At 44.5% G+C, this 24,471-nt stretch overlaps 1 pseudogene; it reads right to left on the reverse strand.

The window, feature by feature from the left end:
- LOC121548375 overlaps window positions 1-24,471 on the reverse strand; it is a 109,904-nt pseudogene that overhangs the window by 80,689 nt on the left and 4,744 nt on the right.

The raw sequence follows: 24,471 nt of genomic DNA on the forward strand, positions 1-24,471 counted from the left end.
GGTGCTCCCACGAAGAATCTTAAAACTTGGTCCCTCATCTCTCCTGATCGCCCTCACCCAACGGGCACGTATTTCTCCATCAACAGGGAAATCGTGAAAACTCAGATACGGGAATTTCTGTTTGTTGTTTGAACAAAATGGTACACTGCAATAGCATCTTCTCGAAGATTGTGCCATGCTTCGGTGTTGGATGGGATACTGTTGCGATACAGACACCGAGAGAAAAGAAACAGCTAAATTAACATTCAGCTTTGACCAGGAATCAATATTTATCTAGCTATCATGCACAACAGTATTTGAATAGGTGAGTTACTATACATTCATGAATAAACTAACTGCCTAACAAAGGGTTAGATAGCTAGCTAAGTAAACTTGTTACATTACAGCCAGGCAGCAATGTAACGCTACCTTTAACGTTATCGGTATCTGGTACTAAGTTGTTGTTAGCTAACGTTAGCCCACTTTTAAGTAACTAAGGCAGTGAACAATTATGAATTAACAATAACGTTAGCAAGTTACAAACCATTGCATATACGTAAACATTATTACTCTTAACTTTACTAATTTAACTTAAACGTACCTTTTGGAATTTCTTCAAGTAGCTAGCTTGCTAGTTAGTGGTCAACAGTTGTATTTTCGTTGAGAAGTCTCAGGTTACGGGCGAACGGAAGTGAAGTTAACCTGCTACGCGGAAAGGCGGAGGTTAGATGACGTCATCGTGAAAAGGGCCTATCGGCGTTCAAGCAGACAGAAATCCGTCCTGTATGATGTAGCACCGTGATAAAGTCGCTCTCACTACATTGGAAGTTAACAGGAATACGACTTTTAGATCGCAAAAACGTCTATCATACATGTCAGACTTCAATACTGGCCGATTGTCTTTGGTATTATTGTGTGTAGCTACGTTTGCCAGCCAGCCAGCCCATAGAGAGAGCATTGCATTGTGGATTTTGTAGTCGACTTGAGCTGCAACAGATTTCCATAACGATTTTCATTTTACATTTTAGTCATTTAGCAGACGCTCTTATCCAGAGCGACTTACAGTTAGCGCATACATTATTTTATCGAACCCACAACCCTGGCGTTGCAAACGCCATGCTCTACCAACTGAGCTACATCCCCTGCCGGCCATTCCCTCCCCTACCCTGGACGACGCTGGGCCAGTGTGCGCCGCCCATGGGTCTCCCGGTCGCGGCCGGCTACGACAGAGCCTGGATTCGAACCAGGATCTCTAGTGGCACAGCTAGCACTGCGATGCAGTGCCTTAGACCACTGCGCCACTCGGGAGATTACCCATGTTGCTATCAACCTTATTATAACGCCAAAATGAAACATTTGTTCACAAAAATAATGTTCTCACATATTAGTGTTATTTAACACTGTAAATTAAAGGAATTAATGGTTTTGGTGGATTTTGACATTAATATACAAAATGATGCTCAACAATTTTTTTAAATATGTGCTGCAATAAAAGGACATCTTCAGTGTAATCCAGTCTACCTTAATTTGTTATTGTTAATGGACTCCTCCTTGAACTGGAGAAGCAATCTATCTAGGCTGTGTCCCTAATGACACCCTATTCCCTATGGCTCTGGTCAAAAGTAGTGCCATTTTTTAAGCATACCTCGATTCTAGAACATGAGCCACCCTATCTGCAGGCTCACCTGTTCCAGGGCAAAAATGTGCTGCTTGAAGTAAAACTGAATCTGCTCATTTGCAATGTTGATGCAGAGTTGCTCAAAGGAGTTCTTCTTGAAGTTCTCAAATCCAAAGATTCCCACATTCGTGCCACTTTCTGCAGCACTTCAAAGGGGAAAAACAGGACAGACGAACATAGTTACTCTTGTGTGGAACTGTCTGAGCAAATCCCAAGCAACCACATTGACTTATGAAACTTTAATGATGAACCAAGTTCAACCCAAATATAGAATATTTTGATCTGAATGGCCAATTCTACTGTTATGGGGAAATCATAATCACTACAATCAATGAATCATAACATGTTATGATTAACAAGGGTTGTACAAGAGTCTGTATTTAACTGTGATCTAGACAAGTCTTTAGGTCTACACTAAACACAGATCTTACAACAGAGTGATTTCACTCCGGTATTGCTGAAATGGAGAGACACCATTTCCCATAATCCCTTCAATTACCAAGACATTAGAGGTCAACTTTTGTCTTGGTTAACAAGTTATTAATAGCAATAACAGAGTGCACAGATGATTGAAGTGGAAACAGACCCTGTGGGCCTTGTGCAGCTCAGAGACAGCAGATGATTCCCTGACAGTCCATGCTCACATTTATGAGGGAATTCTTTTGGATCAATGAACAACCCTTTACAGTCTTTCTGAAGTCTTTTTAATCATCTGAATATTATTACTCTATCAAAAATGTATTCAACTTCTTTTGTGCCCTTTCTTGTCTCGTGCTGTCCATTAATATTCTACTCCCTGTGATTGGTTCTCTACCCAGACGTAAAGGTCACTAGAGCTTAATAATATACAGCAGCACTATTTCCAAATGGCACAAAGAATTCTGTACACAGAATTTACCTCCTGTTAAAAAGAGAAGAAATGCTATCGATATTTAGAAAAATGTACCTACAGTTGAAGTCGGAGGTTTACATACACCTTAGCCAAATACATTTAAACTCAGTTTTTCACAATTCCTGACATTTAATCCTAGTAAACATTCCCTGTCTTAGGTCAGTTAGGATCACCACTTTATTTTAAGAATGTGAAATGTCAGAATAATAGTAGAGAGAATGATTTATTTCAGCTTTTATTTCTTTCATCACATTCCCAGTGGGTCAGAAGTTTATATACACTCAATTAGTATTTGGTAGCATTGCCTTTAAATTGTTTAACTTGGGTCAAACGTTTCGGGTAGCCTTCCACAAGCTTCCCACAATAAGTTGGGTGAATTTTGGCCCATTCCTCCTGACAGAGCTGGTGTAACTGAGTCAGGTTTGTAGGCCTCCTTGCTCGCACACGCTTTTTCAGTTCTGCCCACAAATGTTCTATAGGCTTGAGGTCAGAGCTTAGTGATGGCCACTCCAATACCTTGACTTTGTTGTCCTTAAGCCATTTTGCCACAACTTTGGAAGTATGCTTGGGGTCATTGTCCATTTGGAAGACCCATTTGCGAACAAGCTTTAACTTCCTGACTGATGTCTTGAGATGTTGCTTCAATATATCCACATAATTTTCCTTCCTCATGATGCCATCTATTTTGTGAAGTGCACCAGTCTCTCCTGCAGCAAAGCACCCCCACAGTATGATGCTGCCACCCCCGTGCTTCACGGTTGGGATGGTGTTCTTCAGCTTGCAAGCCAACCCCTTTTTCCTCCAAACATAACGATGGTCATTATGGCCAAACAGTTCTATTTTTGTTTCATCAGACCAGAGGACATTTCTCCAAAAAGTACGATCTTTGTCCCCATGTGCAGTTGCAAACCGTGGTCTGGCTTTTTTATGGCGGTTTTGGAGCAGTGGCTTCTTCCTTGCTGAGCGGCCTTTCAGGTTATGTCGATATAGGACTCGTTTTACTGTGGATATAGATACTTTTGTACCTGTTTCCTCCAGCATCTTCACAAGGTCCTTTGCTGTTGTTCTGGGATTGATTTGCACTTTTCACACCAAAGTTCGTTCATCTCTAGGAGACAGAACGCGTCTCCTTCCTGAGCGGTATGACGGCTGCGTGGTCCCATGGTGTTTATACTTGTGTACTATTGTTTGTACAGATGAACGTGGTACCTTCAGGCATTTGGAAATTGCTCCCAAGGATGAACCAGACTTGTGGAGGTCTACAATGTTTTTTCGGAGGTCTTGGCTATTTTATTTTGATTTTCCCATGATGTCAAGCAAAGAGGCACTGAGTTTGAAGGTAGGCCTTGAAATACATCCACAGGTACACCTCCAATTACCTCAAATTATGTCAATTAGCCTATCAGAAGCTTCTAAAGCCATGACATCATTTTCTGGAATTTTCCAAGCTGTTTAAAGGCACCGTCAACTTAGTGTATGTAAACTTCTGATCCACTGGAATTGTGATACAGTGAATTATAAGTAATAATATAATATATAATATGCCATTTAGCAGACGCTTTTATCCAAAGCGACTTACAGTCATGTGTGCATACATTTTTACGTATGGGTGGTCCCGGGGCTCAAACCCACTACCCTGGCGTTACAAGCGCCATGCTCTACCAATTGAGCTACAGAGGACCACAGTGAAATAATTTGTCTGTAAACAATTGTTGGAAAAATTACTTGTGTCCTGCACAAAGTAGATGTCCTAACCGACTTGCCAAAACTATAGTTTGTTAACAAGAAATTTGTGGAGTGGTTGAAAAACGAGTTTTAATGACTCCAACCTAAGTGTATGTAAACTTCCGACTTCAACTGTATTTCTCTTTGTGTTATTTGTTTTGCAGAAAACAGCAGACAAGGCAAATAAAAAAACATTTTCACATCTTCGCTTTTAAGTGAGCAGTGAAACTGTACCTCGTCAGTGAAGCCAATGATGCGGAAGCAGTCCTGAATGGCATCAAACTGTTCCTTGTACAGTTTACTGGAGACAATGTCCTGCATCACTTTGCCATGTTGATTCTCAATATACCTGGACAGATATACAGTGGGGAAAAAAGTATTTAGTCAGCCACCAATTGTGCAAGTTCTCCCACTTAAAAAGATGAGAGAGGCCTGTAATTTTCATCATAGGTACACGTCAACTATGTCAGACAAATTGAGGGAAAAAAATCCAGAAAATCACATTGTAGGATTTTTAATGAATTTATTTGCAAATTATGGTGGAAAATAAGTATTTGGTCACCTACAAACAGCAAGATTTCTGGCTCTCACAGACCTGGATATAAAATCCATTCATTTAGATGGGTTGTTGGTGGCCCATAAGGCTGTTCCCCAGGGAGATCTCCACCATTATTACAGGCTGTGATTGCACTTTATCTCTGTTTGACCTTTCACTCTACAGTGGGGCCTGCTGGCAAGAGGTCAGCACAGAGGCAGCTGGGTCATTGGGATAATGCAACCCCCCTAGGGCCCATCGGAGGGATGTGTGTGTGTGTATTCAAATATACATGTAATCGAGATTAGCTAGATTATTCAGCACTTTTGTCAAAAACAACAAGCTCTAAAATAACTGTTATCACCACTAAAATATTGCACCCAGATATTCCAGTCAAGTTCAGATACTAAACCTAATATGAACAATGAAATGGGCAAGATCTCATTCACAAAGTGCAGTGTTTCCCCTATATGCATTTAGTGGCCGCCACTGCAAAATGTTAACCAAAAATATATTTAAAATATATATATGTATTTTATTTTTTAATGAGGGGGGGGTCATTTTCAGGATGGTAAAATGTTTTCAGTGTACACTTAAACGACTGAAACCAGATATAAAGTATGTCGAAAATATAATGGAGGAATCTATTTTTTAATAACATAATCTTTGAGAACTAACAATCACCAAAATAAAAACTAGACAGTCATGAGAATCAAAAATGTCAAAAATGTTATGGCATGGGCCCAAATATTTGTAGAATTGCAGGAAACTAGCTTTAAAACAGCTCAATGTTGTCTCTGCGGCCAAGATGTGGGCCTCTAAAACCGCGCCATTGGCTACGCTCACTAGAGGCTCATAATTAAACCTGCCTGTCTCCTGTCTGTGCACTGTGCTGATGATCTTTGGCACCAGTGTCTAAACTGGGAAGGCACCTGTTATTTTACTCTAAGCCTGTAATCTCACTTTCACAGTGGACAGAGACATAGGATCACCGCCTCACCACACACACACACGCACACACACACACACACACACACACACACACACACACACACACATCGTATGCCAGATAAAAATCTTTGCAAAATTCTTAATTCAGTGATAATGCAAGGTTGAACAGTAAGGATTTTCCACAAGTAAATCAAACTGAGACAAAAGTGTTTTATTCCCTCATTGGTTTAATCATATGGGTGGAGGAGTGCTCTGTACTAAATGCTTGTCCTCGTCACACTGTTAAAAGATCCATTGGGATAAAACACTTTTATTCATCTGACTTTGAGTCAGCACAATCACTCCTATCAAATTAGTATCACTCCCCTAACTTCTCTTTAATCACATACTTTTCATTACCTTGACTACACATCATATCTGTTACACTGGTTTGAAGGGACAGTGGAAGGAAATGAAACTCTGCCACCCACTGGTGAGAAAACACATCTCATCTCATCAATTCATCCAGTTCACTCTGTCTTGCTCCATAACATAGTTTCTCCAAAGGAGATGAATTCATCAGCAATAACATATATATAATTTAGCTGGGCTGAAACATTTACCAGATGTAATCTCAGAAAGATACATTAATGAGTTCTGCAGTGGGGATTCTTTTAGATTATTTTTTTTAGCAGATGCTCTAATCCAGAGCGATTTACAGAAGCAATTAGGGTTAAGTGCCTTGCTCAAGGGCACATCGACAGATTTTTCACCTAGTCGGCTCTGGAATTTTTCAGCTGAGAATGTTAGCATTTCTTTGAGTTAACAACACACTTACTTGGTCTTAAGTTTGCAGCCCAGGTCTTGTTGCTCGCAGATGAGTGTGGACAGCTGTTGGCCGAGAGCCATGTCTTTGCCATGGGCCTGTTTAATGAATGGGTGTTCCAGAAGGCGGTCACGGACGGACGAATCTCAAAATCCTTTATCAGACACCTGTGAAGCGACAGAATGCAATTACAACATCACAATACATCATAAAGGAGATAGAAAACCAACCCTGGTTCAACCTTTTCCTGGGTTTAAATCAAACCGTCTGATAACTAATTCACCTGGTGGATCTTTACATTTGAGTCGACGTCAACACATGAACAAAAACTAAATACACAAAGAGTACAGTGACCTGAACATTTTACAAAGCTAATTTCTCTGGATTATCTGACACAGGTGTTCTCAGTAGGGTGCTTCTATGGAGCTCCTCATCAGTGCTTCTGTGTCTGGGTGACTGAACACTGTCCCCTCTGTGAGCACCACATGGTCTGGTCATCACCATGGCCCCCAGTGCAAACAGGTCTGTTTCTGGCACAGCCATGGATGGCCTCTATCTGTTATGTGCCATGTTTACTCAGAACCCACTCTTTGTCATAGTGGTCATATATAACTATTCTACTGCCTTCACATCTATGATGTCTGTTCTGAAAATTCATTCCTAGAATTCATTAGTGTCAGCACATTAAGCAGAGGTTCCAGCCATTAGCTGAGCTGCGCAGCTGGGATGCTAAACATCAGGCCACTTTGTTTCAAAAGGCAGCTCCTTTGGCTGCATGGGGACAGACACTGGTGATGCATTTATAATCCAGAACAGCGACAGTAGACACCCGCACACACACACACACGCACGCACACACACATGTACACGCACACGCACACACACCATGGTGTATACAGCCAATTTATCGTTACTCATTGTGTATTTATTATTACTTTTATATTATTTCTCTATATTCTTTCTCTCTGCATTGTTGGGAAGGCCCCGTAAATAAACATTTCACTGTTAGTCTACACCTGTTGTTTACGACGCATGTGACAAATAACAATTTTGTCTGGTTTATAGCTGGAGAGTCCTCACAAACATTGTGCCAGGCCTGATAACATTGTCCACCCTCCACACATTGTGGCCTGGCGGGCTTTGTTTGAGGAGATTATTTCTGATCTGATATCATACAATCCATTACCTTATACTACTGAGAGAGAGCACGATTAAAAAAACACCCAATAAAATGCATTGCATCTGAATATGCAAAGTTAAATAAAAGGGGGATTTTAAAAATTGAAACATTATTATAACATGTTTCATAAACATTGTGTTGTAAGAATCAAGTAATGGTTGTATGAGGTGTGTTCTCTCGGAATGAGAGATAATAATTTAGCTTTTTAAGCGAATCAATAAAGGCGTCAGCATTCCCAATAAACGAAGCAAATGGCATAGAAATCAGATGCTATAGGGTACCTGTTACTGTTCATGTGGGCCTCGAACCGTCTCTTTCAGCTCTCCAGCTACACCAAATCAATAAATAACGAGGCACACAAAGGATGCAAGGTATAACATCATTAAAGCAGTGTTTTATGTGCATTATGAAACCGAAAGTCTGTATGATAGGCCTTATGATAGAGGGGTTCAAGCAAAGCTTTACCAGTATTTTCAAGGCAGTAGTATAGCACCAACTATAGATTGGACTCAGCTACAGCTTCTAATCCATCTCTGACAGACCTGGTGCTCTGAGAAATGCATGACTAACACAAATAAATGACTCTATTACCACTAATGGTTATAGGTTCACAGCTGTACTGTTTGATGTTTTCATTATTAATAATGAATGAATAACCACTGCCTTTCAATCTATTCAATCTATTCCACCAATAACAACACAAAAGGAAGACAAAAATCCCCACCCACAAATAACCCCTGAAGAAATTGCATTTTCTCTCTCATTTACGCCTTGCTCTCTGCTCCAATTTGCACTGCATGCTAGATATTGAGGTTGTTTATTCGGCAAGACTATTATTGACCAATGTTTACATTATTTGTTTTGCACACTGGAGGGACTGATTACTTATCTCGTCCTGAAGATTAAAACTGATAATTCAGTAGAATTCGTTTTTTCCTCTGTGACAGATTTATGGAAGTGAAATGTGATGAAATATGAGGAAGATAAAAGGGTTGATACAATCTAGCTTCAAAAATATCAATTTCAAGTCCTTCCATTTCCAGTGATCAAAGGATGCCCAGAACCAAATGTGTAACCAGTGCATTCTACTCCTGTGGTAAAATGGGAAAACACGCCATTGAAACCCATTTAAAAATTATAAGTCACATTTCAAACTACTTTTGTATTGTAATAGGCTTGTGTTGGTTAGAAAGTAACAATTCGTATATTTTGTTGTCATCGCCATTAACTAACTGCATTGGTGCCAGTTTGTTGCAATCACTTCAAATAATAAATAAACATGCACAATAATAAAAAAGTGATCTAAAAAAGCTGCCAGTAGTAGCTAAATTCTCCACTTACATTTTTGTAATTTAGCAGACGCTCTTATCCAGAGCGACGTACAGTTAGTGAGTGCATACATTTTCATACTGGCCCCCCGTGGGAATCGAACCCACAACCCTGGTGTTGCAAACACCATGCTCTACCAACTGAGCTACAGTTCTCCCATTGGAATATCCTCCCACTATCAGACCCAGCATCCTCACTGTAAGAATTGAGAAATACTATTTAGCAGGAAGCACTGGGCGATGAAGGATCATCACTGGGCGATGAAGTGACTGAAGCTTCTGCACCAGTCCTGTAACGATCCCGGCAGTCTGAGTCGGGTCCTGTCTGTGTACTAGTCTTTCTGCTCGTGATCTCCAGTTTCCCGAGGGTTCTGGAACGCTCCCTGCCTGGTTGCCGGGCAACGTTGCTAGGCGGGAGCTCTCTTGATTTCCGCACCTGCATCCCATCAGCAATCTGCACACCTGGTCCTGATCATCACCCTTCTTAGGCTCTGGCCTAACATCCATTCCCTGCCGGATCGTTAGCCATGAACAGTATGTTTATCAGCGGATCTAGTCTTAGAGCTTAGAGCATTAGTTTTGTTGTTTTGCACCTTGTTTGCTTGTTGTATGCTTACCTCCGTTTTGTTCTCCCTGCAGTCACTCGTCCGGAACCTTCACCCAACCTCTGCCTGATGGTCGGCGGCTGCCGAGCCATCATTGGACCAACTACTGCACCCTCAACAACTCATCCACGCCGCCCGCTCTGTTCCCTGGATTATTCAGCTGCACTCGTGGATCAGTTAAATAAACACTCACCTTTGACACCACTTACCTTGTCCTGGTCTGCTTCTGGGTTCTGGCTTAGTAAACCGTGACAGAGCGATCCGGCCAGTAATGAACCCAGCGGACCTGGACTCTGTTCGCCATGCCATTACCCATCAGGAGAAGATGTTGGGCCATCATAGCACGGTACTACAGGAGATCGCGTTGTCAGTTCGGAACCTTTCTACCGGTCTGACGGAGGTCCAGAACCAGCGCAAGTTTCCGGTGGAGGATCCACTACCGGTTTCACCCATCTCGCCTGCCGCGTCTGGAGCTGTGCCCTTCCGTGAGCCCAAGGTTCCGACGCGGATAAATATGAGGGGGAGCTGGGAAGATGCCGTTCCTTCCTTATGCAGTGTGGATTAGTGTTCGATCTACAGCCCTACTCTTATGCCACAGACAAAGCTAGGATAGCCTTTGTGATTGAGTTGCTGCGTGGTCGAGCGCTGGAGTGGGCTTCAGCCGTTTGGGAACGACAGGATCCCTGCATGGCTTCATACCAGGGGTTCACGGCCGAGATGAGGAAGCTCTTCGACCATTCCGTCCGAGGGAGGGGACGCAGCTAGGCGCCTGTTTTCGCTTCGCCAAGGAACTGCAGCGTGGCCGACTTCGTGATCGAGTTCAAGGCGTTGGCTGTGGAGAGTGGGTGGAATGAGGAGTCTCTGCAAGCGGCCTTTTACCAGGGTCTGTCGGAGCAGCTCAAGGATGAGTTGATCTCCTATCCGAGCCTAGTGACCTGGACAGCTTGGTAGCCTTGTCTATTCGGGTGGATAATCGAGTCCGGGAGCGAAGGAGGGAGAAGCAATGGGTCCCGTCCAACCGATCAGCTTCTCAGGTGCCAGTCGGGTCGGGGATTGGACCAGAATACGTCGATCATCGTCCACCACACAGGATTAGTGGAGAGGTCCTGTCTCCCGATTCTGAACCCCATGCAAGTGGGGCGTGCACGGGTTAACCAAGGAGGAGCGCCAACACAGACGTAGGACTAACTGTTGCCTCTACTGTGGTGGTTCGGGACATTACCTCGCCACTGGTTCCCGGCGGTCGTCAAACTGCGCGGCTCGCTAAAGTTGGGAGGACTTTTAGCGAGCCAGTTTCGACCTCTCAATACCTCTGTCAGACCCCGTTTCCCGGCTACCCTTATGAACAGGAATCAGAGCTTAGCGATTAACGCTTTTATCGATTCAGGTGCCGATGGAAGCTTTCTTGATGCCGAGTTGGTGGAACAGCTGGGGCTTTCCAAGGAGCAATTGCCGGAAGCCATTGAAGCTACCACTCTGGACGGCAGTAGTCTGGCACGTATCACGATGAGGACTGAACCGGTTAAGATGCTGTTGTCGGGGGAATCATTCTGAGATGATTTCATTCTTCATTCTGCCGTCTTCCCATGTTCCTCTGGTCCTTGGATACCCCTGGCTGAAGGAACACAATCCCACGTTCGGATTGGGTGACGGGCAAGGTAACGAGTTGGAGCCTTGATTGTCATGCTAACTGTCTCAAGACTGCCTGTCCCCATTCGGTTCCCAGTCAGGTGATTGAGGCTAAACCCCCAGATTTGTCCCTGGTTCCCGAGACATATCACGATTTGGGGGAAGTGTTCAGTAAGCAGAAGGCTCTGTCACTCCCTCCCCACCCGACCATATGATTGTGCCATCAACCTGTTCCCTGGAGCTGTCTACCCTAAGGGAAGGTTATACAGTATCTCCCGACCTGAGCGGTGAGGCTTTGGAGACCTACATCAAGGAGTCCCTAGCTGCTGGTCTCGTTCGTCCCTCGTCATCACCCCCTGGGGGCAGGATTCTTCTTTGTGGGTAAGAAGGATGGCTCTCTTCGACCGTGTATTGATTATCGGGGGGTTGAATGACATCACGGTCAAGAACAAGTATCCCCTGCCCTTGATGAGTTCTGCCTTCGACTCCTTACAGGGTGCTACGGTGTTCACCAAGCTAGACCTACGCAATGTCGTATCACATGGTCCGGATCAGAGGGGGGACGAGTGGTTGACGGGTTTCAATACACCGATGGGTCACCTGAGTATCAGGTGATGCCGTTTGGACTGACCAATGCTCCAGCGGTATTCCAGAGTATGGTGAGCGGCGTCCTGAGAGATATGATCGGTCTCTTTGTGTTTGTTTACCTGGATGACATTCTGATCTTCTCGGAAGGAACCTTCCGACCACGTCCAGCATGTCCGGCAGGTTCTGCAGCGATTGTTGGAGAATCGCCTGTTCGTGAAGGCCGAGAAGTGCGAGTTTCACGCCCACACGACATCCTTTCTCGGGTACATCATCTCCAGGGGAGAGATTAGGATGGACCAGGAGAAGGTTAGGCGGTTCTGGAATGGGCCCAGCCCGGTGCGAGATTGCAGCTCCAGAGATTTTTGGGGTTTGCGAATTTCTACCGCAGATTCATCTGGGATTACAGCCGTGTGGCCGCTCCGTTAACTGCCTTGACTTCCAGTATCAGGACCTTCAAGTGGAATCCGGAGGCGGATCGAGCGTTTCTGGATTTGAAGAGGCGATTCACCAACGCACCGATTCTCTCTCAACCGGACACGGCCCGTCAGTTCGTCGTTGAAGTGGACGCGTCTGATGTGGGAGTTGGCGCCATCCTGTCGCAGCGATGCTCCACGGACAGTAAACTCCATCCCTGCGCCTACTACTCTCGTCGCCTTTCGCCTGCGGAGAGGAATTACGATGTGGGTAACCGGGAGCTTCTCGCGGTGAAACTTGCCTTGGAGGAGTGGCGCCACTGGTTGGAGGGGCGGAGCAACCGTTTATTGTCTGGACTGACCACAAGAATCTTGCTTACGTGCAATCGGCTAGACGTCTCAACTCCCGTCAGGCCAGGTGGGCGTTGTTTTTCGGACGATTCAAGTTTTCCCTGACGTTCCGACCTGGATCTAAGAACGGCAAGGCGGACGCCTTGTCCCGGATGTTCTCAAGACGGAAGAGAGTGGGTCCAAGACCGAGACAATTCTCCCCCCGAACTGCGTCGTGGGAGCAGTTATGTGGAAGATTGAGGAGGAGGTGATGGCGGCCCTTCGGACGCAGCCCGGTCCGGTAACGGTCCACCCGGTCGGTTGTTTGTGCCTGAGTCGGTTCGTCCTGCTGTCCTCAAATGGTCCCACGCCAGCAAGATGGCTTGTCACCCTGGCGTGGCTCGGACGATGGCGTTTCTTCGCAGGCGTTTTTGGTGGCCTGCCATGGCCGAGGATACTCGGGGTTTTGTTGCTGCCTGTCCAGTGTGTGCGCAGAATAAGAGTACCAATCGGCCCAGCTCTGGACTACTTCACCCCCTTCCTGTTCCCCGGCGACCATGGTCGCATCTGGCCCTGGACTTTGTCACTGGGTTGCCCGCTTCTGAGGGGAACACGGTGCGTTCTGACTATCGTGGACAGATTCAGCAAGTTCGCCCACTTTGTGCCTATTGCCAAGCTTCCCTCTGCCTCGGAGACGTCCGAGATCCTGGTTAGGGAGGTTTTCAGGGTCCACGGTTTGCCCAGTGATATCGTTTCCGACCGTGGCCCTCAGTTTACCTCTGCTGTCTGGAAGTCCTTCTGTTTGGCCATTGGAGCTACAGTCAGTCTCACATCTGGTTTTCACCCCCCAATCTAATGGTCAGGCGGAGAGAGCCAACCAGAAGATGGAATCCACGCTACGCTGCCTGGTCTCTTCCAACCCCACCTCCTGGGTCTCTCAGTTGCCTTGGGTTGAGTATGCCCACAATACTCTCCCTACATCTGCCACTGGGATGTCTCCCTTCCAGTGCCTGTATGGCTACCAACCTCCCTTGTTCCCTTCTCAGGAGAAGGAGCTCTCAGTGCCTTCTGTTCAGGCCCATATTCGTCGTTGCCACCGGACCTGGCATCGGGCCAGAAAGGCACTCCTTAGAGTTTCGGACCGGTATCAGCTCCAGGCGAATCGTCGCCGGATCCCCGCTCCCACCTATACCATCGGAGATAGGGTCTGGTTGGCCACACGGGATCTTCCTTTACGGACTGAGTCTAGGAAGTTGTTACCGAAGTTCATTGGTCCGTTTGTGGTGGAGAAGGTGATCAATCCGGTGGCAGTTCGACTCAAACTACCGAGGACGCTCAGAGTCCATCCCACCTTTCATGTCTCCTGCCTCAAGCCTGTTTTCCTCAGTCCTCTGTTGCCTCCTCCGCCTCCTCCTCCTCCTCCTCGGATGATCGGAGGTGGTCCTGCCTACACGGTGCGACGCATCATGGATTCCAGACCGGCGGGGCCGGGGTTTCCAGTATCTCGTGGACTGGGAGGGGTATGGTCCTGAAGAGAGGAGTTGGATTCCGCGGCGACAGATCCTAGATGCTGACCTCATTCGTGACTTCTACCGCCTCCATCCTGGCGCTCCGGGGAGTCCGCCCGGTGGCGTTCGTCGGAGGGGGGGTACTGTAACGATCCCGGCAGTCTGAGTCGGGTCCTGTCTGTGTACTAGTCTTTCTGCTCGTGATCTCCAGTTTCCCGAGGGTTCTGGAACGCTCCCTGCCTGGTTGCCGGGCAACGTTGCTAGGCGGGAGCTCTCTTGATTTCCGCACCTGCATCCCATCAGCAATCTGCACACCTGGTCCTGATCATCACCCTTCTTAGGCTCTGGCCTAACATCCATTCCCTGCCGGATCGTTAGCCATGAACAGTATGTTTATCAGCGGATCTAGTCTTAGAGCTTAGAGCATTAGTTTAGTTGTTTTGCACCTTGTTTGCTTGTTGTATGCTTACCTCCGTTTTGTTCTCCCTGCAGTCACTCGTCCGGAACCTTCACCCAACCTCTGCCTGATGGTCGGCGGCTGCCGAGCCATCATTGGACCAACTACTGCACCCTCAACAACTCATCCACGCCGCCCGCTCTGTTCCCTGGATTATTCAGCTGCACTCGTGGATCAGTTAAATAAACACTCACCTTTGACACCACTTACCTTGTCCTGGTCTGCTTCTGGGTTCTGGCTTAGTAAACCGTGACAAGTCCTCTCGATTGCGTAATGTAGGGGAAGGGTTTCTGAAACAAACACACACAACACAAAAATCATCATTCCTGGATATGTAGTTATTTTTTAAATATTGAACTGAAACGTTTAAGTTATTGATGTTGTTGTCATTGGCATAAACACGATCGTTCTCATGAGACTGGAGCAGCAGCATGGTTGAGTATAATCTGAGTGCTGAGTATAGCCATAAGACCTGAGAGTTGGAGTGAAGTACAGTACAGGCTGGTGGAGAGAGAGACAGCCAGGCCAGAGCTACGGTAGGCAGCAAGAGAAAAGTGACAAATGAAAACAGCTCCTTAACTGTCTGGCAGGAAGCATCTGCCAGCGGGAGCCAAAATTATTGGAGCCGGTAATACCTCTGTCAGCAGCATTTAAAGAGACCATCTATAACGAGGTAAGTACCTCAATACTAGTTCAGTGGTTGATACATGTATCAGGATGGAGCCAGGGCAGTGAGAAGGCTCAAATACAGGGCATTATCATTTATACACTATACAAAGTTCAAAGCATGCTCACCAAAGAAAAGAAAATAAATAATGTAATGGGGAAGATGGTGATTAAAGTTATGTTTACAATAATCAACAATATGATTTCGCTCATGAGTGATACTGTAATATTGGATAGGGTGCATTTATAAATTTAAATGGATAATCCACCCCAAACCACTAATTCCTATGATTAACAGTGTTAAATAACAGTAATATGTGAAACTAATATTTTGTCGTTATAACAAGGTTGGTAGCAACGTGAAAATCGTTGTGGAAATCTATTGCAGCTCAAATCTGTTGCAGCTCAAGTCGACCCACAATGCAATGCTCTCTCTGGGCTGGCTAGCTAGCTAGCGAACGTAGCTACACACAATAATACCAAAGTCAATATCAGCATGTGAAGTAGCTAGCTAGCTGTAAAATCGCCTAAACAAACTGCACTATAAATTTAGGAGTATATCTCACTGACTTCAATTTGCAGGTCGTCTCTGTCCAGAGCGAGTGCAGAGTGCGCTGCTATGGCAACAACTGCCCTTTCCTACGTTTCCCACAGACATGCAGGGAGCATTGCGAGATGGTTCTTGAAGGAGAATCTGAAACATTTGGTACACTGTTTAGATTGAGCACATCTAAGCGAAATAAATACTTTATCATGATGATATAAATGGACGAATGGGTTCTAGACAAGTATGTTCATACCATCTATTGGCTGATTTGGTGATCTGGAGCGCAGGCAATTGTTTTAAAAGCATTATGAAATGTGATGGTGTGTTATCCCCCATCTCCAGGGACGAGAACCATGTAGCTATGACGCGTTCCTACCCGATTTCCTGATTTCACACAAGGATCACTTAGAAGTTAAATCATGGGGAAATGTTTTATTTTACCCACTGATAGAACATAGGCTTTCACCAAATTGACAGGAGTTTCATGATTTTTTATTTTGGGAGTGGATTATCCCTTTAAGCTTTCAAAATTAATCTTCAACATATCATCAACTAATTTATTAAATGGAGACAGCGACTCTGAAGAAAAGCTATGTACATCTAAACCATGAAAAAACAACCAAGAACAAATGGTTCTAATGTCTTTGATAAGAAAACATAATCAAGAACAAAGCTATATGCTACACATAAATGAGAGCCTATTAAACATCTTTATTTTTCGAGAAAATGTGTCATTCTTTCCAGCACTAAGTGGCTCGGGTTTATGATAGGGATTCAGACAGACAGTCCTTTCTGAAGTGCAGATCAAAGCCTAGTAACTGACTGCTTCAATACAAAATATAATATGAGCCTGCAGCTATGCTCTTGCCTTGATGTTGTACCGCTGCACTGCTTATATATTACAAAGTCAATACACCAGCACATTGGTGATAACACTGTCAAGTACCCTCATTGTACTTAGCAAATTCAGGCATCTTTTTTTCTTCCAGTATTTGTGGGAGCACTGACTCATATTGTAAACACAATTGGCTTATTTAAATCTAGGCCTGGGCACTCCTCGTGTTGTCAAACGTGTGTCACAGTGGATTGAGGCAAAATCAGTGGTTGTCAGCACCAATTTTTAAAGCCCTAAGTCTGCTACTAAGCTCAGAAGAAAGACAAAAAAAAGCATTCCCGTGTCCCAAATGAATATTGTATAAAAAAAAAAGAAGAAGAAAAAAAAAAGAATGGGGAGTATGATACTTTGTATGCAGAGCTCATAATTCTGCCCATTTTCCTAATAGACAGAAAAACGGTTGGATAATTTACATGAATCCTGACAGCCAAAGTCATACAGTAGATAAAGTTATAGAGTATAGGAATACACAGTGCATCATTCAACTGTGGAAAAGTAAAGACACTGGTAGCCGTTGAACTTCGAGGGGCAACAGCATGAAAACAGTCAGCCTGATGGCCTTTAAAGGGTAAAAGTGCAGCAGTATAAGAAAACATAATAAAGACTTTGTCTGTGGGCCACCCGCTCAAACACCAGCTCATCTATCATCTGAGAGCGCCAACAGTTCTGTTGAGCACACATGAGTGAACACGGAGAAGTGTCACCAACACATAGTACTGTAGGATGGACTGGGAGGGAGCATCACAGTGTGCCTGCATAGAATAACTACATTAGAAAGATAGAGGCATAATATTCTAAACAATGACTCTTCTGTTCCTAGTGCTTTGTACACTCAGTGTTTGTGTTGTGTCGGAATGTGTGTGTGTATAGTGTATGTGAATGTGTCTGGGTTTTGTGTGGGAGTGTCAATGTAGTATGTGTGAGTGAGTGTGTATACACTGAGTGTACAAAACATTAGGAACACCTTTCTAATATTGAGTTGCACCCCCTTTTGCCCTCAGAACAGCCTCAATTCGTCGGGGCATGGACTCTACAAGGTGTCAGAAGCGTTCCACAGGGACCCTCTGAATGGCACACATACACAATCCATGTTTCAATTGTTTCAAGCCTTAACAATCCTTCTTTAACCTGTCTCCCATTTAACCCCCCCTCCCTCCATTGATTGAAGTGGATTTAAGAAGTGACATCAATAAGCGATCATAGTTTCCACCTGGATTCACCTGGTCAGTCTATGTCATGGAAATGTTTTGTACACTCAGTGTATATTGTCTAGTGAGTGTGCTTAGTAGGGTCAGTGCAGATAGTCTGGGTAACCATTAATTGACTATTTAGCAGTATTATGGCTATTTAGCAGTCTTATGGCTTGGGGGTTGAATGTCTCAGAGTCTGTTGGACCGAGAGCCGATTCTCCTGTAACGTTTGCCGGACGGTAGCAGAGTGAACAATTTATGGCTTGGGTGGCTGCAATCTTTGGCAATTTTACAAGCCTTCCTCTGACACCATCTGATATAGAGGACCTGGATGGCAGGGAGCTCTGCCCCAGTGATGTACTGGGCTTTCCGCACCACTCTGTAGCGCTTTGCGGTCGAGGGCGGTGCTTTTGCCATACCAAGCGGTGATGCAGCCAATCAAGATGCTCTCGATGGTGCAGCTGTAGAACTTTTTGAAGATCTAAGGGCCCATGCCAAATCTTTTCAGCCTCCTTTGAAAAACAATTCCTGATGCTTTGTGTTAAAAAGACCCACAGAAGAGAGATACAAACATGGGACGCGTACAGTACAAGATCAGCAATATTCATAGAGACTATCAATCTATGATGGATCGGCCAGTTGACATGTAGTCAACAGTAATTATCTGCCACATACAGTCCAAAATGCCCAACGTGAAAAATCTGTGCCAGAAGCTGTGAGTTAACATTGAAACTGACTTCTCAATCAAAAAGTCACACTGTTTGTAGAAGAGTAAGTATACATCTTCACCTCAACCCTAATCCCAACCTTTCATGGGCATCAAAATGTTACATGGGCTGAATGCATACAGTATACAGTACACTGAAGCATGCATGAGAGCACCAGCTGTTCCGGATGACTATGTGATCACGCTCTCCGTAGCCGATGTGAGTAAGACTTTTAAGCAGGTCAACATTCACAAGGCCGCAGGGCCAGACGGATTACCAGGACGTGTACTCCGAGCATGTGCTGACCAACTGGCAAGTGTCTTCACTGACATTTTCAACATGTCCCTGACTGAGTCTGTAATACCAACATGTTTCAAGCAGACCACCATAGTCCCGTGCCCACGGACTCTAAGATAACCTGCCTAAATGACTACCGACTCGTAGCACTGACGTCTGTAGCCATGAAGTGCTTTGAAAGGCTGGTCATGGCTCACATCAACACCATTATCCCAGAAACCCTAGACCCACTCCAATTTGCATACCGCCCCAACAGATCCACAGATGATGCAATCTCTATTGCACTCCACACTGCCCTTTCCCACCTGGACAAGAGGAACACCTACGTGAGAATGCTATTCATTGACTACAGCTCAGCATTCAACACCATAGTGCCCTCAAAGCTCATCACTAAGCTAAGGATCCTGGGACTAAACATCTCCCTCTGCAACTGGATCCTGGACTTCCTGACGGGCCGCCCCCAGGTGGTAAGAGTAGGTAACAACACATCTGCCACACTGATCCTCAACACGGGGGCCTTCAGGGGTGCGTGCTCAGTCCCCTCCTGTACTCCCTGTTCACCCATGACTGCATGGCCAGGCACGACTCCAACACCATCATTAAGTTTGCAGACGACACAACAGTGGTAGGCCTGATCACCGACAACGATGAGACAGCCTATAGGGAGGAGGTCAGAGACCTGGCCGTGTGGTGCCAGGATAACAACCTCTCCCTCAACGTGACCAAGACAAAGGAGATGATTGTGGACTACAGGAAAAAAAAGAGGACTGAGCACACACCCATTCTCATCGACGGGGCTGTAGTGGAACAGGTTGAGAGCTTCAAGTTCCTTGGTGTCCACATCACCAACGAACTATCATGGTCCAAACACACCAAGACAGTCGTGAAGAGGGCACGACAAAGCCTATTCCCACTCAGGAGACTGAAAAGATTTGGCATGGGTCCTCAGATCCTCAAAAAATTCTACAGCTGCACCATCGAGAGCATCCTGACTGGTTGCATCACCGCCTGGTATGGCAACTGCTTGGCCTCCGACCGCAAGGCACTACAGAGGGTAGTGCGTACGGCCCAGTACATCACTGGGGCCAAGCTTCCTGCCTTCCAGGACCTCTATACAAGGCGGTGTCAGAGGAAGGCCCTCAAAATTGTCAAAGACTCCAGCCACCCTAGTCATAGATTGTTCTCTCTGCTTCCGCACGGCAAGCGGTACCGGAGTGCCAAGTCTAGGTCCAAAAGACTTCTCAACAGCTTCTACCCCCAAGCCATAAGACTCCTGAACCGCTAATCATGGCTACCCAGACTATTTGCACTGCCCCCCCACCCCATCTTTTTACGCTGCTGCTACTCTGTTAATTATTTATGCATAGTCACTTTAACTCTACCCACATGTACATATTACTTCAACTACCTCAACTAGCCGGTGCCCCCGCACATTGACTCTGCACCGGTACCCCCCTGTATATATAGCCTCCCTACTGTTCTTTTATTTTACTTCTGCTCTTTTTTTCTCAACACTTTTTTGTTGTTTTATTCTACTTTTTTATAAAAAATAAATGCACTGTTGGTTAAGGGCTATAAGTAAGCATTTCACTGTAATGTCTGCACCTGTTGTATTCGGCGCATGTGGCCAATAAAATTTGATTTGATTTAGCAGATGCTTTTATTCAAAGCGACTTAGTTACGCACGCATACCATTTTCATATGGGTGGACCAAGCGGGAATCAAACCCACAACCCTTGGCATTCCAAGCGACATGCTCTACTGACTAAGCCACACAGGATTTAGTAAATATCATTGAATGTAATCTTGAATGTCAAGATCACAATACAAGAATCACAGTTTACATTCTGCTAAGAATTCTGTTAACATTGATCTTTGAACCAAGGCCTGCTTTCTGTGTGGCTGATGGTCAGGTGTCAATTTCACAATCTGAACCCTGAAAATGGATGAACAGTATTGGTAAAAGAAAACAGTAAACATTGTATTGAAGTCTTTCACCCATGACTGTTCTGCTCTGCTGCCTTTACATTACCTGTGGCTTTTGGCTGGTGTATTGCCTCTCACCAGAACACTGGTTGGAATTCCGTTCACTTGCCCTATGATTTAATTTGCCTTTGTTGCCTCTGACAAGCCATCATTTACTCCCATCATCTTCCTCAGTTCTCGTCTCCCTTCAGACAGATACAAGCCCAGTTATATATATTGCTAATATCCACTGGGATCTGGGTGAATCAACAGAGCCTTGGACTTCTTTGCCAATTACCTTTAACCTTCACATCCTTCTCCCTATGACTTTACACAGGACTTTACTCAGGGTTTGGCTAATATAGCATGGAGAATATTGGCTCAAGCAATTAACCTTCCCACATATTAAATATCTGAGAGCATCGTCTCAAGTATCTGTAATTAATTCTGCAGTTAACTGTTTTACAGCTTTACCCTTTTACATGCTCCATTACCCACATTCATGATAACCATGTGCCGCACATATATTACATACCATATAGCAGGCAAAATTACATCCAAGCTTCTCATCATCAAATGGGCTGGGGCATATAATCTGTTTCCGTAAGTGGAGGATCTGTGCTTGGCTCTTGGAGGTCTATCTGAAACTGATTGAATCCTGGGCCCGCCTTAGTTTACTGTTACAGATGTAGGATCTTAATTTGATCACCCTGTTGCATCAGACCTTTCCTGCAATGCAGGAAATGTAAAACGTGTAGTGTATTTGAGGTTTAAACAGGCTTCTGAAGTTTGTCATTCCCTTATGAAAAATGTATCAAACCCTACAAAAATTTCAAAACATCCACACAATAATTCGCATTTCCTGTTGCTGCAGGATTATTTTCCTTCTGTAGCAAACTGTCTCCAATTAAGATCCTACATCTGTAATACTGATTTACAATGGTGCTGGAATCAATAAAATTATTTGTATCTGATGCTATATGTGGACAGGAGGACCAAGCAGCAGGTATAAATGGAGTGGTGGAGCAGAGCAGCTTCCCAGACAGCGATCTGAACTCCTCTCACCACTTCACACTGGTCGCTGTGAAAGGGATACCATCTGTGCAAGTTCCCACAGCAAATCTACAGCTCTATCACATGGCTTGCAGTAGTCCTGCCTGTGTTCAGCCCCAGTGTCCCTGCCCCCAGAGGCCTGACTACGTTAATTGTGCTGTTGTTTTATCTGCACAGTCCACACCCTAAGGCAACTCCATCTGTTGTACGACATTGAGGAGATACTGCAGTACAGCGAGGGGCATAGAACTCAGCCAGCCAAAACAACCAGAACCCTCTTCGCTCTCAACCCAAGGATTACATACTACCAGCTACATCACAAAACCATAGGAAATAGATGGACAGAGATGCATCAACTAGATTTAGACAGTGTCACTGAATATGCAGTTATTACCATATTTCATAAACCCATCCATTGTGTTTTTCTTAATGCTTATACCCAATGGTGACCATGTTTGGAATGGTATGTCCTACTCCTAGGAATAATCTTGGGATTTACACAGTAGATTAATACACTGTGCCATTGAGTGGACTGTGAAATGGAAATACAGGATTGTGTGCAAGGTCATACGATCTAATGTCATAAGGAAATATAGCATGTTTTAGTGCCAGTGAAATTTTTATGAAACCTGTTATTCCCAATGACAATGCTTTATCAGGAGAAGCCACCCTGATTATGGCTTTATGAGATAGTCCATTTAAAGAGCCACTGAAGCATGTGAAACACTCGCAGGAAACAACACCCACAATCATTAAATCTACCTCTTTACAATCATTAAGGTAATTCATAGTGTATTACTATCATTTCTGTGCTCATCAATGCGCAGAATAAAAGTGCAACACACAGATACACAATTTCTTCTGTTTCGAATAGAATCCACATTCGACAGGCAGACAATGTCAGGCAACCTCCCCTTATAATTTTGACGGACATGCTGCATTGATGGGGAAATATATTTGAAACACATGACATGTTAACAGAATCATTTCACGGTTCAGTGTGCTCACACTTTGATTTATCCTGGAGCCGCCCAGCCAAAGGTCCCAATTGAAAAGATTTATGGGCCAGGGCCAAGTATCTATTTTGATTTTGAAAAAGAAACCCCAGTCTCAACAACGGTAGATTGCTGCACGAGTATAACTCTATTCGTATTCCAAATCACTCATAAAGTCAAACGATTTCAGAAAAAGGTGATATAGAAAAAGGGATGAATGATTAAAAAAAAAAGAGAAATGCCCTTCCTTTGTTTATCATGACCTGTAGTAAATGGTATCTAAGGGAAATTAACATCCTTAACACAAAATACAAAACCTGTTCTGGGACTGTGTTAATAGCTTCATCTCTTTTATGTGTTCATCTTTCTATCAAAACAGGCCAATCCCCAATTCGGTACTATACAGAATTTAGGAGCTGACCATTTGTTCATCCCACTGAAATGGTTCCATCCTATCAACTCAGATGACTGAATGCATGCCTCATCCCCGACCCGGCAGAGTGTTATTCCAGGCTCTGTGATTTGGGAGCGTTCGTTTGACCAGGACAGCTTCCTCTGATCCTTTAATTGTTGTGACCTGTTTTACATTCACTTGAGTTTGGTGTGATAAACCGCTGCTGTGGCTACCATAATCCTGCGACACGACGCATGCTAGTTTCTCATCAGGTTTGGTGGGTTGGAGATAACATTGTGACGTGTGGCTGGTGACAGCCTAATCTCAATGTGAATGGCGCTAATCACCAATGAAAATTGCAATCAAAAGGGCACGTCCTCACCAAACTGGGAGATAATTGTGCGACTGTGCCGATAGCAAAAGGTCAGTCACTTGTACCATCAAAGCTTTCAAGTAATTATTAATTAGAAATTGTGTTTACATTAGAGATTTTTTGGATTGAATAACAGTTAAGGGTAAGGCCAAATATTGTTCCATTTACTCTTGATAAAGTTTATCAGTTTATCATTCTACAATTTTCTATTTAATTTACAATCTAGCCTTTTAGCTTGGAAACACGCATTGTAGCACGCTATTTATTTTCCTGATTTAATGTATTTCTACCAGGTCCATCCTGCATTTCATGACCACAAAATAACATTAAGAATCTTTACAATTTCTTGACATATTAGCCATTTCATTATTTTCAGAGAAAGGGCTCTGCGATGATCCACTCCTAAATTCAGTTTGCCATTGTCCTCCAGCCAAAAATCTAAAGCTTTTTATGAAAGTGTACGCCGCTGTGTGTCTGATCTGTCCCTGCCAGCTGTGTACAGAGGGAGCCCTCTAGTGCCTTACCATGGGATCTTGAAGAGGGCTTTGACGGGGTGCATCTCAGACAACGGGGGTCTCCATCAGCCAGCTCTATGGCTGTGATGCCCAGCGACCACACGTCACAGCGGGCGTCATACGTGGAATCATACTGCTGCTCACAGGCGATGACCTGGGACGACACAGGCAGGACAAGCATGACACAAGCAGGTGGACACTTCTCATGCAAGTTGCTGTTTCTTGCTGTAGATGATGATATTAAGATAATGTATTAGCAACAGTGAGGTAG

This window comes from Coregonus clupeaformis, chromosome 4 (assembly GCF_020615455.1).
Source record: "Coregonus clupeaformis isolate EN_2021a chromosome 4, ASM2061545v1, whole genome shotgun sequence".
Taxonomy (NCBI): domain Eukaryota; kingdom Metazoa; phylum Chordata; class Actinopteri; order Salmoniformes; family Salmonidae; genus Coregonus; species Coregonus clupeaformis.